Genomic DNA, 13,126 nt, shown 5'->3' with positions numbered 1-13,126 from the left:
ACACGCAACCAACCTGTTGTCACTAGCGATGGGAGACCCTGAAAAAAGCCCTGCTCCCACAAGCTTCTCCAAAAAGTTCTACTCTAAGCTCATGACAAATTTCAGACACACAGTTTGGGCTTCAGTGAAGTAATGCGGTTGAGGGCTGGAGGGCGGTAGCAGAATCAAGTGTACAATGGAGAGTTAATTACACCAACTTCAGGTTATTTTATTTAAGGCACCTAAGTATTATTTGTCCACAGTATACACTTTTACACTTCCTACAACCTTCTGAATTTAGCATGACATTAAAATGGTTAATGTATTTGGTATTTTAAAACTCAGGAAGTTCAGACTTACTAAAATTATGGCTTCTTGGTCCTTACTCCTTTAGCTATTACCATGGTGTAATACATCCGACGAAGTGAGCTGTAGCTCACGAAAGCTTATGCTCAAATAAATGTGTTAGTTTCTAAGGTGCCACAAGTACTCCTTTTCTTTTTTGCGAATACAGACTAACACGGCTGCTACTCTGAAACATGGTGTCCATGAACCTGTTACTCAATGGAGACCAGAAGGGCCACCCCTCCAGAAACTATATGGCCAAACAAGGAAATCCTGAGTTAAATCCTGACTGGGGTCTTTCACCTCCACTGTGTATCTGACATTTCCATCAAGTTACAGGGTTGAGTGACAAGAGATTTAATGTTTTGTAATGAGAGGCTAATTTTTCAAAAATTATATTGAGGGCAAGGGGGTCTATGTAACAGGGCTGTGTCAATAAAAATGCCACAATGGTGATATCACATCCAGGTCACTAAGATTACCACCTACAGATGTCTCAAAGGTGGAGACTAAAGAATGAAGTTCATACATCTAGTTATGAGTTCATGTTACAGAATGCAACCATATGTTGGCACTCTGGTTGTGAAACCAGAATCCCTAGAAATGTCAGAGAAAAAGACAGACAGACAATCTGAAAATGTAAAATGGACATGTGTGTATTTGTCTAAGAATAGTAAACAAATATCTTGCCTTCATGAAAGCAAAATAGTTGTCCACCTGCATCTATTAAAACACTCTCTTATATACTGGTGTGTGAGCATGTCTGTATGTATGTATACTTTTATAATGTCTTACAAGAACACATTTTGAGATTGGTGGGTGGAGACTCAAAAGAGAATTGTAATTCCCCTTAATTGCTTTAGCCTTAGTACAAGGCTAGTTTTTTTTTCCTTACAGGTTTCAGGTAAACATATTGGTGGTTGCTGATGGTAAATTAAATTCATGCATATGCCTAAGGGTAGAAAGAATGCCAACTGCCTAAAGGTAGAAAAAATTATTCTATTCTCGCACACAAAAATACTTGACCCAGGGATTACATTAAAAAATTGGGGTCAAATGTGCACCAGCTGAGTTAATATATAAAAGCCTAGGCTGTCAAAAGAAAAACCAAGAAAAGTATGACAAAAAAGAAAGTCCAAGAACAATCCCAGATTTTTACAATAGCTTCAGGTGAAAATAACAGCTGCTACAGCAAGTTAAAACAATATAGCCAAGGAACACAGCTCAGACTAGGATAGTATAAACATATGTGAGATAATTTTCAGGTTCACTTGAACACTTTGGTATGAAATTTCTTAATCACAGAATCATAGAATGTCAGGGTTGGAAGGGACCTCAGGAGGTCTTCTAGTCCAACCCCCTGCTCAAAGCAGGACCAATCTCCAACTAAATCATCCCAGCCAGGGCTTTGTCAAACCTGACCTTAAAAACCTCAAAGGAAGGAGATTCCACCACCTCCCTAGGTAACGCATTCCAGTGCTTCACCACCCTCCTAGTGAAAAAGTTTTTCCTAATATCCAACATAAACTGCCCCCTCTGCAACTTGAGACCATTACTCCTTGTTCTGTCATCTGCTACCACTGAACAGTCTAGATCCATCCTCTTTGGAACCCCCTTTCAGGTAGGTTGAAAGCAGCTATCAAATCCACCTTCATTCTTCTCTTCCGCAGACTAAACAATCCCAGTTCCCTCAGCCTCTCCTCATAAGTCATGTGTTCCAGTCCTCTAATCATTTTTGTTGCCCTCCACTGGACACTTTCCAATTTTTCCACATCTTTCTTGTAGTGTGGGGCCCAAAACTGGACGCACTACTCCAGATGAGGCCTCACCAATGTCGAATAGAGGGGAATGATCTGCTGGCAATGCCCCTACTTATACAGCCCAAAATGCCATTAACCCTCTTGGCAACAAAGGCACACAGTTGACTCGTATCCAGCTTCTCGTCCACTATAACCCCTAGGTCCTTTTCTGTGGCACTGTTGCCTAGCCATTCGGTCCCTAGTCTGTAGCAGTGCATGGGATTCTTCCGTCCTAAATGCAGGACTCTGCACTTGTCCTTGTTGAACCTCATCAGATTTCTTTTGGCCCAATCCTCTAATTTCTCTAGGTCCCTCTGTATCCTATCCCTACCCTCCAGCGTATCTACTCCTCCTCCCAGTTTAGTGTCATCTGCAAATTTGCTGAGGGTGCAGTCCACACCATCCTCCAGATCATTAATGAAGATATTGAACAAAACCAGCCCCAGGACAGATGCTTGGGGCTGCCCACCTGATACCGGCTGCCAACTAGACATGGAGCCATTAATCACTACCTGTTAAGCCCGACGATCAAGCCAGCTTTCCATCCACCTTGTAGTCCATTCATCCAGCCCATGCTTCTTTAACTTGCTGGCAAGAATACTGTGGGATACTGTGTCAAAAGCTTTGCTAAAGTCAAGGAACAACACGTCCACTGCTTTTCCCTCATCCACAGAGCCAGTTATCTCATCATAGAAGGCCTTTATGGGTTTTGCTTCCAATTAATGCTACTCCGGAAGCTTTCTGACAACAGTTCACTCACCCCATCGTGCAGCCCTCCAGTCAAACCAAAGATATCCAGAAATGGGTGGTCAGGATTAACACTAATGGAATGGTGGTGGCCACAACAGGGTGAATGCACAGAACACAGAGAAAAAATTGAGTTTGTAGAACTAGATGCTGTGTAAAGGCAAGACAGAGAACAGCCCAAGGGCAGGAATTTGGGATTGCCTTCTAATGAAGTAGTAGGAATGATGGCCTAGTGCAATGGTTTGCAATCTTTTCAGGTTGGTGACTAATTCATTCACTCAGTCCCCTACAACTTTCTTATATTTACTCTAAAAGAGTAAAAAATGTATCAGTGATAAGTCTGTATTATTTATTTGTGTCTCTGTTTTGAGAGGTTAGCAGAGAATGCTTGACATTTAAAGACAAGAATGTGCAGGGGACAAGGCGAGTGAGGTTTACTTTGCTTTAGATTGTAATAAAATTTGCATTTCCTCAGAACCCCAAGTTGCCAGTTGTAGTTTAGAATCACTGGCCTAGTAGAAGGGAAATTGGATTAGGGTCTCAATAAACCTGGGCCTTGTCCACACTACTGCTTAAGTCTACATAAGTTAAGTCACTCAGGGTGTAAAAAAAAACACCCCCCAATCAATGTAATTTACATCAACTTAACAGTCTCTACACCATGCTAAATCGGCGGGAGATGCTCTTCCGTCAGCATAGCTTCCGCCTCTCGTTGAGGTGGATTAATTAAGTTGACAGGAGAGCGCTCTCCTGTTGACTTACTGGGTCCCTACCAAACCCTTTAAATTGATGCCGCTGCATTGATCACAGCTGTGCCAATTTAGCGCCGTAGAGAAGACTAGCCCCGGGTTCAAATCCTGCCCCAGGGAATAATAGAGCTAATACTTCCCTACCTCACCAGGATATTGCGAGTAGAGCTGGATGGAAAAAGGTTTTGAGAGGCTGAGACCCCCACTGTCCCAGTGGTTAAGGCACTCACCTGGGATGTTCCTGAATCAGAGCAGGGTCTTTAACCTGGGTATTCTACATTCCAGGTAAATGCCCTGACCCACTGTTTCCCAAATGGTGGGTTCTGACATACCAGAGGGCCTTTGGAAAGGTTCTAGATGGTTTATGGGGCCTGAGGCAAATATTCATTGTGCCAGATGCAGAGAGGAGGCAGGGGTGGCAAAGCAAGCGTGCCCCACACTCCACCTGCAGCTTTGGCTCCTGTTGCATGGGGCTGGGCCCAGCTCCCAGCACTGCTAATTGGTGCACAGGATTACAATACCAATCAGGTTTGACACAGCTACTCCTCTGTGATAACGGACAAGTGGCCAGGCCAAACCTGAGTGGAACTATGATCTCATGACCCAGGTCTCCATGCCACTCACCCATATTTTCTCCAGCCACTGCTCCATCATAATGGAGGGGTGTTTGGGCCACACCTGGGTGGCACTGTGATCCATGTGCTAGGTCACAATGCCCAGAACAGGGAGCTGGGCCTAGCCTCATAGGTCAGGAGCCACCACTACAGGGCCAGGCTTGTTCTCCAACACCATCCTCTGGGGCCTTCCCTCCAGACCCAGCTTGGAGTAGGGTTGCAGAGACAGAGACTGACTCTGTAGCCCAGGGGTTAGATTCAAGTCCTGGAGTCTCCCATGTCCCAGGTGAATGCCCTTACCTCTGGGTTACTGGCTGTTCTGGGGTGGGCCTCCCTCCCAACACTCCCCAAAATTCCACCCTGGACCTGAGGAAAACCGTTCGGATCAAAGTGTTGTTGAAACCGACCCTTTCCCACGAAATCACCCAATTTGACAAACCAACATTTTGCGAACAAAAATGCTTTGTTGAAAAATTCCAGACTAGCTCTCGTTATGAGTTTAAAACTTGTTACTGATTCTGATGTGCTTTGGTAATGACCGTCATTACATCCTGATAACAGCTAACTTCTTAACGGGGCTGTCTTGTAACAGCTCACTTTGCCCTGGTGAGTCGGCACAGCATACCCCGAATGAAGCATGCTCCAGCAATGCCTCTTGCTAGCCACACCCCCTACCATGGAAGCTTTCAAGGAGCTAGGATAGAACTGCAATATTGGCTCTAATGTTGGAGCTTTGAGCCATTTGGGGTTGGGGTTTTTTGGTTGTTTTATCTTTCACCCTCCATCTTAGTCCACCTTCTTGTTATCAAGATTGGTGCCTTTTTTCGGTGCCTATTTTTCTGATTGGTTAAAGTTTAAGTCTAATCTACCTAGCAACAGTAAAGGCAGGAAAGGGTCATTTGACTCTCGGTTATTCTGTCTAGTGATAGAAAGGTTACAGAAAGGGATTGCAGACTCTGTCAGGTGTTGTCCGCTCAAGAGGCAGCCCATGTTTGGTTCAACTTGTGTCTGTGCTTGGTCATGAGACGGAAGAAGAGGAACATCAACAGAACATCTGTGCTTACCTGGTTACCATCATCAAATGAGACCCTCTGTTCCATCTCGAGTTCCTGAGTCCAGTAAATGTCTTCAAGGTCCCAACCTGAGTTACCTGAGAAGCAGGACAGATGAGAGCATCGTGAGCTATCTACATCTGAGCTCTTGTCATTCCTAGAGACTGAGTAATGTTGACATTTTATTTGTGTTATGCCCATATTGGTTAGGGTTTGGGTCTGGGCTTCAAGCCCACTGTACTTGTAAAACCACCGAGCTGTTTTGTGCTCTTTTACTCTGTTTAAAGCTTTATTGACCTTTCCCTATCTTGTGTTACTTATCCCATAATAAAACCTCCTGCCTGTTCTCACCTTTTAAAATGACTAATTTTATCCCATAATAAAACCTCCTGCCTGTTCTCACCTTTTAAAATGACTAAGTTTCCTTTGACCTGCATCTAATAGGTGATAGACCTTACAGGGGAATCGATCCTTTGGGAGGCAGGGTCCTTAAATCAATTCCAACAGTCTCTTCTGATACCACTAAGATAGGTTGTAAAGTCCAATGTGAAGATGTTGCTGTCCCTTTACTGCAGCTAGAGCATGGAACAGAGTCTGGCCCTTTATCTTTCATCATATTCATCACTAGCTGGGATCTAATCTCTGACTTTCAGTGTGGATACACATCTCCCATCTCTGGAGTCTGAAGGTGTCTTATTTTTTCCCCTATTGACAATGGAAAATAGTAACACAAAGAAAACAAAATAAAATACATTCCGGATTAGGGGTGGGCAATGTCTCCACTGTACACTAGTTAAAGAAAATGCTGTGGAGGACTTGGTTTTATTGCTGCAGTTGTGCTGTAACTCATCTATGCCCCACATTTGACATATTTTTTACTCTTTGTCCTGATATTTATGATTTAAAGTGTGTAATAATAACCCTCCAAATTGCATTCTCTCAGATCCATCAAGACTGAGAGCTTAAATTGAATTCATGAGTTCCAAACCAAATATTCAGAGGAGAGGTGGGACAAAGGGATCATGGGGGTGAATGTGTTGTCAGTTGTATGCAACTATGAAAAAAGTTTAACTTTGAATTCTTTTCTTCTTTTTCCACCTTCGGCATAAATCACAAGCCACTGATCTTATCTGGCTGTGTAGCAGAGATGGCTGGAATGTACTGTGGTCAAGATAGCTAAGACATGTCTGTGTCAAGCCTCTACTCTGCCAAAATGAGGCTAATCTACAGCAGAAGGGTACATATTCTGGGCAACGGAGTCAACACACCGGGTACTGCACAAAGTGCAACAAGACACTGATTTGTGGAAGGCTCAGAGAATTCAAGGGTGAAGCAATGATTACATCAGTATTGTTTTCAACCTTTATATACACAGCATACTTTTCTTGAACACCAAAGCAGAACTGAAGTTTGTTTGTGGTGTATAACTTCATTAAAAGATCTATGGATGAAAGTCGTGGTTCAAGAAATAATGGGGATAAGCCACCACAATGGAGAGGGTACTCCAAAGGCTTTAGGAACCACCACTTAAGTCCCTAAAAACCCTGCATTAAGGAGTCATTTTGGATGTTAGTGGTTTACAGGTAGTTTTAAGCATCCTGTACCCTGGGAGGAATTTCATTTTATGGAATAGGATGGATTTTCCAAAAGCAACTAATGATTTTGGGTGTCCAACTTTTGGGGTGCCCAATTTGAGACACCAGAAAAGATCCTGACTTGTAGAAAATGCTAAGTACCCTCCATGTGAAAATGAGATCCTGTTAAGGTTTCCCAAATTGGGCACTCACAAGTTGAGGCACCCAAAAAAATCACTAGTCATTTTTGAAATTCTTTGGCCTATGTGTGCACATATTGTACATGTGTTATTAGATCACTGCTTAGGCATTGTTAAGGCAGAGGAACTTGAACCAATAATGAAACTAAAACAGACAACAGCCCTGTTTGTCTTGGGGTTTTTAGTTTGTTAAGCATTATTTAGGAGGATTATATAGATATGTTTAAAATATACTGACAAGACACGGTATCGACATCTGCTCTGAAGTTATGTTTGTTACAATGCCAGTTTTATTGTAAAAGAAAAATCAATAAAAAAGTGATGAAAAGGAATTTGGTTTGGCAGCAGTTTGAATGAAAAGTGAAGCAAGGGTGGAGCTAAGAGCTAATTCTGAATTGGTTTTTAGAACAGCTCATGGGAAAGAGATGGCTTATTTTCCTTTGTCCTATAGCAATAGGCAACATTACACTTCTGCTGCTACCACTAACCGTCGAGCTCTCTGTGCCTGTAATTTGTTCTTCACTGATTGACACAGATAATTTATTCATCAGTACAGCTGCAAGACCAGGCTGGCAATGAAAAGCTATGAACCCTAGAGAAGATATGTAATCGACTACCATTTAGACAGAAATCCAGATTGTTGTTGACAAACCCCCTCGAGGCTATTATTAATTATCCTAGAAAAATGGTGCTAGAGTTAAGATGTTATGATCCAGCTTTGCATTTAACCACGCTGACCCTCCTCTGTGAAGGCCTCCTGTTTTCTATTAAGCACCTGTATAAGCAGAGTTTTTTCCTCTTGTATACCCCAGCCTCCTCACCCCCAGGATGAATGAGAAGCAGAACACCACAAGGAACTTTAAGACATCACTTCCCAAATGATAAAGCAGAATGTTGGAATCAGATAGCACACAAGAGTGAAATCCTGGCCCTACAGAAGTCAATGCGAGTTTTGCCATTGACTTCAATAGCGACAGAATTTCAATTGAGGCCTTTTACAGATTTCCTCATTTATTATTATCAGAGGAGAGTCAAAGAAGAATAAATAATTCAATTGTGTACAATTATCTCCATAAACGATATTCACCTTGTGCAAAAGGCTAACAAAAAGTCCTATATGCACCATTTAAGCCCCTTCTAAGCCTTCAGCACTGGAACTATGCTGACTTCTGTATAGAGGTGAGTTTCACTCAATGACACCTGAAACCATGTAAAACTCACCTATCTGAGTTTCCTCACAAGCTTAAAAAAAAGTGTGCATAAAGCTCTGTCCAGTTCCAAAACCTCTTGGACTGAGCCTGTGTCTTATTTCAAACAAACCTGAGATGATTTGCTGCTCTGCAACAAAACAGCGGGAGGATTGTGTATATGATACAAAGCTTGTTGGAGCTCTGCAGTTTTGTCTAAGTTTAGCTTTGAGATTTTTGAGTTCAAACACGAAAGTCAAATCAAAAGCAGAGTTGCAATCCCACGTGGAGGAAAACCAAAGAAAATGTTTGCACAACCCACTGTGAAGCAAGGCCGTCAGGTTTAGACAGAACTATAACAAAAGCAGCCTATTTTATATATACCTGCAGTACTGTATAAGGTTTAATTCATCTTTCAGGGTAAGTCAAGAAATTAAAGGTTTGGAGAACCCATGAAACATAATTTGAGGATATAGACTAACACGGCTGATACTCTGAAACCAGACATAATAGTGGCATATTAAAAAGTAAATGTCTTTTTGTTGCCGATTTATTGTTTTACAATAGATTGCCTATTATGATTTCATACCCAAGCACACAATGTATATATGGAGTGAAACTGCGTATTATTGCCATTAAAATACTACAGTAATGGGCCAAAACACAGTATTTTGAGAGAGAACCATGCAAGCCTTTCCAACTTAGTTAAAACAAAGGTTCATTCCATTCTTATGCAACGACAGATTTGCATGGGTTGAAGTGTGAAACAGTTCAGGATCAAAACCCGTTTTCTCAAAGCTTCTAATTTTGTTCTGAACTCATTGGTAAACTGTGTGTTTGTGAACAATCATATGGTTATGCATGAAATTGGCTACTTCCCTGGAACTTCTACAGAAGTGAGATTTCTGGTGATAATGGAAGATGCTATGTGAATTTTCCCAGAGATGTTTCAAACTTGAAATTCACCATCAAACATTAGCTTCACAGAGTTATTCGATAGTCAAGCAGGAAAAAAAAAGTTAGCAAAAAAGCATAGGAGAGTTGGCAGATATAAGATTTCTAATAAACCACTGCCTGCTTTTTAATGCCAGTACAAAGCTAATTTAATTCAATCTTTTAAACGGAACTATACTGTAAGTGGTCTGGATCATTATTCTAGAAAACTACTATATTGTGACTGCATGGGCTGTAAGTATTTCAGCCAGGGACCATTCTTTGCGGAACCTAAAGACAATGTTTGGGCTTTCGTAACACATACTAAACTTTTAAACTCCTGTATTAGAACTTTTATCATGCTTTAAAGTCTGTCAGAAAAATTCTGTAAAGGATGAAATAACTCAAAATTAAGAAAAAAATGTGTTCTTTTAAGCATATGTTTATCCTGTGATATGAAGAAAAGATGAAAACAATGCACCATACATTAAAGTTGGTCAAACATTTCTGACTAAACTTTGTCAAAAAATGCTGCTTCATCTAAACCAAAATGTTTTGTGTATATATATCTGTGTCGTCAAAAACTGTGTCAGGAAGTTTAGGTCCAGCACTGAATTTCCAGTCAGAAAGAGACTGACTTTAGCCCAGTGGCATCCACCTGGTCCTGATTCAGAGCAGCGACTTGAACCTGGGTGTCCCATAACTCACATCAGCACCCTAGGCAATAGAACCAACTTCTTTCTCATGATCTTGCATGACAAATTTTTAAGGTCTCATTTTCCATTTGGATTCAGAAATAAACAAATTTTGAAATTTTCACAAAGCAAAATTGTTCTTTTCTGGACACCCCTACTCTCTGCTAAATATCCCACTGAGTTTAGCTATGCTATTTGACCTGGCCTTTGTTTTATGATTTAGAGAGCGTTCAGTCTGCGTCTCTCTCTTCTTCCACACCACTTTTCCAGAGGCATTGCTGTTCCTTCTGTTGAGTGAAGTGTCCATGGGTAATAGGGCTAAAGATGTGTCAAGGAAAAGCAAAAATCTTGACCCAAAATGACTGCTCTGGTATGAATCTCACCTGTCTTCAGGAAGAATCTCTCTTGTACAAGGAATCATCGTTATTCAATGGAATTGACCTTGCAATGCAGAAAATGAAGATAAGGAATTTTATTTTAATGCTCCAGGGCAGCATGATAAAACCCCTGTATACTGGTGTCCGCAAAGCAATTCATATCCCTAGCATATCTCCCACATCCATCATGGAAAGGATGTGACCATAGCTGTCAGTATGGTGGCTTATGTTTTGATTAACAGCATTTTTTACCTCAGTGGAAGTTGTGGGTACTCGGCATCTCCTGGAATCAGGCCATAAATCTGCAAATTATATCAGGCTCCTTGTTGAAAGAGAAAAGAAAAATCAATACTCTATCTACTGAGTGTGACTTTCTAAAAAGCTACAGGGGAAAAAAAAGTGTCAGTTGTGGCAGGAGTATGGATCAACTTCCTTTTTCCGTAAAATTGCCACCAGGTTGTACAGCTATAAGGTGAGTGAGGTAATATATTTGATTGGACCAGCTTCAGATGTTGGTCCAATAGAAGATGTTACCTCACACACCTGTATCTCAAATATCCTGGGACCAACACTGCTACAACCACATTGCATACAGCAATGGAAGATACCAAATTTTGCCGCTTGAAATGCAAATTCCAAAACATGAAAGGAGGCAAAACTTAACAGCAACATCTCCTTCCTGAGCAAATGCAGTAAACACATCATCATCCCCAGAGGTCTCACAGACTGTAACCTTCTGACTACTACGTACAACTCCAAATATGCTGAGCTGCTCTGCAAAAGGTCTTCAGAAAAACCGAGGAACCCTTTACTGCAACTCACATACTCCCATAAGGGATCACCTCAAACAAGAAATCACACACTCCCACACACTGTATAGAAGTTGGTCCAATAAGATATTACCTCACTCATCTTGTATCTCTAGTATCCTGGGACCAACATCAACCCTGCATACCGGGTTATTCAGTCATCCCCAACCTTCATCATACTGCAGGTTGCCTCTAGTGAATATTTCATGTCATATTTTATATCTCCAGTATCAGAACTTCCACAGTTAATGAACACCAGCCTTAACAATGAACTTCCTGAATTCGGTGCATGTGAAATCTGAACTTTAACATCAATTTTTTCCCCATTTAATTTTTGCACTTAATGCAACATGTTCCATGATCGTCTTCCATGTAACTAGCTACAGTGATCTGTAACCAGCACTGTCACACAAACTGCAGGAGTCATGATGTCTGAATGCAAACAGGAACTAAAACCTTCACCTTTCTTCCAAGGTGAAGTGATAGGAGGAAATGGTCACTACTCATTTGAGTTAAGCAGCTATTTGCATGAGTGAATTCTAAGGGCCTATTTACACAGTAAAATTTACCATGACAGGACATCATGTTATTAGATCACAACACTTAAACCATGTATTTTAACATCCTTTGCTCTTTCCTGTGTGAATGAGATAAACCCATGTTATAGATGTGTTATGGAACCTTGTTATAGTCCTGAGGCTAAATTCTAGTTTCAATCATCAATTAATATGGTGATCATGGTGGATCAGTGCTATTACTTGAACCTACACCCTCAGAACCATAGACAAAACTGCTATAAAATTAATCTCCTCTTGACAGACTTTGGATTTTAACCTTTGATCAGTATATTCATTGTACAGATATAGCTCATCTCCATTAGCCATAATTGAAATAACCCATGAAAATCACAGAGTAGAGATAGGAGAAAAGACTACAGCCATGGAGTCTCCACATGCTTTGTGGGAGGTATGGATGATGGACAGAGTTCAGCATCAAATGAGGAGCAAATTAAGCTGAAGCCTCTCATTCTTGTGAAATGATACTACAGCATGTCCCTCAATTGGAATGAAACAAATTGATTTCCAAATGCCGCAAAGTGGTCCTACATGAATGCACCCTCTGTACTACAATACTGCACATTTGCCAGCTAATCAGAATTGGGCTTTTGATCTTGACATTCTCTCCTGAAAGCAGAATAATGATTCTGTCATATGAATTCTAGCAGATGGGTTAAGCCACAAGCTTGTTCCATATGTTTGTAGCATATACCAGAGGGAATTATGATAAATGGTTTTTCAGTGTTATTAGAGCCATATTTATTTCACCAATGCTAGATGTCTTGTGTTCAAAAGAGCGAGTCCTTATATTATTGCCCCAGTTATCTCTATTTTTATCAAAATCTATTTTACTCCTGAAGCTGCTTTTCAATCATTGCTCATAAAGGCTAGAGAGTATAAATATGGTGAGAGTAAAGTTCCTGAGCTGGTGCCTTGCAAGGTTTACAATCATCCAATGACTTGATATGTCAAGTTAATCATATAACATTACAATGGTATCCTTTCAGTTGGATTCCCTAGGTCTATATAATCAAGATCACAGAGATTTAGTTTTGCTAAAACAATCATTTTCAAAGGTTTTCAAGTGCCTCTCAAAAAATAAGAGATTCCCTTCCTTTTGGCCTTCATTTGTAAGTTCCTTAACCAATGATGGTCTCTCTGGCCCATAGAATGCCTATTAAAATGGGTGGTAACAGCAAGAGGTGTGTCAACTAAACCATAAAACCAAAAGAGATGCAAAGGAGATATAAGATCCATTTTCAAATAGAGTACATGATTCTAATTATCACCTACCTATCTCTAATTGATGTTTTAATCCCTTAAACTGTTTTAAGTGTCTATCATTGTTAACCTGTTAAGATCCAATCACTGTATAAAAGCGGATACCAAAAGGAACATGCAGAGAATTTCAGGCTGCCTACTACCAGCTCAAATCCTGCATGCTTCTTCCTACACAATAGAATTATGGCAAATTCTGAAAGATCCTTGGCCAAGATCTTCAGAAGAAAC

The 13,126-nt window shown here is 40.8% G+C and overlaps 1 long non-coding RNA gene across 2 annotated transcripts in view; it reads right to left on the bottom strand.

Moving 5' to 3' along the window:
- The window catches only part of LOC119845846, an 80,168-nt gene that overhangs the window by 42,123 nt on the left and 24,919 nt on the right, over positions 1 to 13,126 (bottom strand). Inside the window, exons 2-3 of one of the 2 annotated variants that reach the window (XR_005289730.1) lie at positions 10,504 to 10,573; positions 5,298 to 5,383 (exon numbers count right to left, since the gene is read on the bottom strand). This is a non-coding gene — a long non-coding RNA (uncharacterized LOC119845846). The remainder of the gene's footprint in view (positions 1 to 5,297; positions 5,384 to 10,503; positions 10,574 to 13,126) is intronic. The other variant, XR_006275863.1, reaches the window with a different exon arrangement.

This window comes from Dermochelys coriacea, chromosome 1 (genome assembly GCF_009764565.3).
Source record: "Dermochelys coriacea isolate rDerCor1 chromosome 1, rDerCor1.pri.v4, whole genome shotgun sequence".
Classification (NCBI taxonomy): Eukaryota; Metazoa; Chordata; order Testudines; family Dermochelyidae; genus Dermochelys; species Dermochelys coriacea.
Note: the sequence above shows the minus strand (reverse complement) of the source record. Positions and strands in the feature narration are given on the sequence as shown.